The sequence below is a fragment of the Phacochoerus africanus genome, chromosome X, assembly GCF_016906955.1.
Source record: "Phacochoerus africanus isolate WHEZ1 chromosome X, ROS_Pafr_v1, whole genome shotgun sequence".
Lineage (NCBI taxonomy): Eukaryota > Metazoa > Chordata > Mammalia > Artiodactyla > Suidae > Phacochoerus > Phacochoerus africanus.
Genome location: NC_062560.1, coordinates 67850857 through 67852441, shown reverse-complemented (window position 1 = coordinate 67852441; position 1585 = coordinate 67850857). Strand labels below are relative to the sequence as shown.

General features: G+C 33.7%; 1 non-coding gene across 1 annotated transcript; it reads right to left on the bottom strand.

The window, feature by feature from the left end:
• Positions 1-699: 699 nt before the first annotated feature.
• On the bottom strand, positions 700-806 carry LOC125118982 (U6 spliceosomal RNA). The gene has a single exon (XR_007132956.1). It is a non-coding gene; the product is annotated as a U6 spliceosomal RNA (small nuclear RNA).
• Positions 807-1585: the final 779 nt, after the last annotated feature.

The following is a 1585-nucleotide window of genomic DNA, read 5'->3' as shown; positions in this document are numbered from 1 at the left end:
TATTTCACTGTTTATCCACTCCAAATACAATAGATTGAATCCACTACCCCCAAACTCCCAGTCCATTCAACTCCTTTCCTCTCCACCTTGGCAACCACAAGTCTGTTCTCCATGTCCATGAGTTCATTTCTGTTCTGTAGATAGGTTCATTTATGTCATATTTTATATTCTACATATAGGTGATATCATATGGTATTTGTCTTTCTCTTTCTGATTTCACACAGTGTGAGAATTTCTACTTCTGTTCCATGTTGCCGCAAATGGCATTTTGTTCTTTTTTATGGCTGAGTAGTATTCCATCATATATATGTACTGTATCTTCTAATTCCATTCATCTGTCAGTGGACATTTGGGTTTTTTACGTGTCTTGGGTATTGTGAATAGTGCTTCAATGAACATAAGGGTTTACCAAGTAATTTTGCCAAGTGTAGTATTCTTGGTTGGTATTATTTTTCTTTCAGTACTTTGAATGTATCATCTCATTATCTCATGGCCTGCAGAATTTCTCCTGAGAAATCCACTGATGGTCTTATGAGGGTTCCCTTGTATATGATGAGCTGATTTTCTCTCACTGCTTTTGAATGTATCTCTTTGTCCTTGACCTGTAGCCTTTTGATCATAATGCATCTCATCAACATTTTGGTTGATCCATTTTGGTGTTTTTTTAGCTTCATGAGTATGAAGGTTCTTTTTCTTCCCCAAACTGTGAAACACCTCATAAATTTGTGTGACATCCTTGTGCAGGGGTTGTGCTAATTTTCTCTATAAAGCTCCAATCTCGGCATATGTGCTGCTGAAGTCAGGACATCTTATTTTTATAGCATTATTTATATATTATTGTATTTTTATTTATGCAAATATAAGAAAACATGTGTGTTATCTTACTCCCATTTTACACAAAAGATAACATACCATATATATTGTTTAGTAGTTGCTTTTTTTTTGCTTGTTATATTCTAGAGGTATTTGCAGTACATAGTGATATCCTTTATCAATTATTAATAGCTGTACTATGTTCCATTCTGTGGATGAAACATGAGTAATTTCATTAGTCAACCATGGCTATCCACTGAGCTGCTTTCAGCCTTTGGCTATTATAAACAGTCTTGCAACCAATGCTTTTGTACATATGTTATTTCATGTGTGCTCATTTGTGTATATGTGTGGGGGTGTGTGTATTGTATAGGTTTGTTTCCAAAAGTGGTAATGCTGAGTCAAATGACATACATTTGAAATTTTCTTAGGTAGTACCATACTCTACCCCATAGGTGTATCATTTTGTTTTTCCCACAAGTTATGTATGAGAATACCTATTTCCTTACCATGAAATAGAAAGAGTGTGTTGTAATCTAAAAAGAGGTGGTATTTCAGTGTATTTTCAATTTACTATTCTCTTATTATGTGTAAGATTGAGCATCTTTTCATATTTTAAGGACGATTTCTATTTCTTATAGTGTGAATTTGTTCATGTTTTCCCCCCTATTTCATATTGAGTTTTTTTTCCTGACTTCCATGAGAATTTTATATGTTGAAGTTATTAGATCTCTTTCTGTCACATTAATTTTATCCCCTCAAATTATCACTT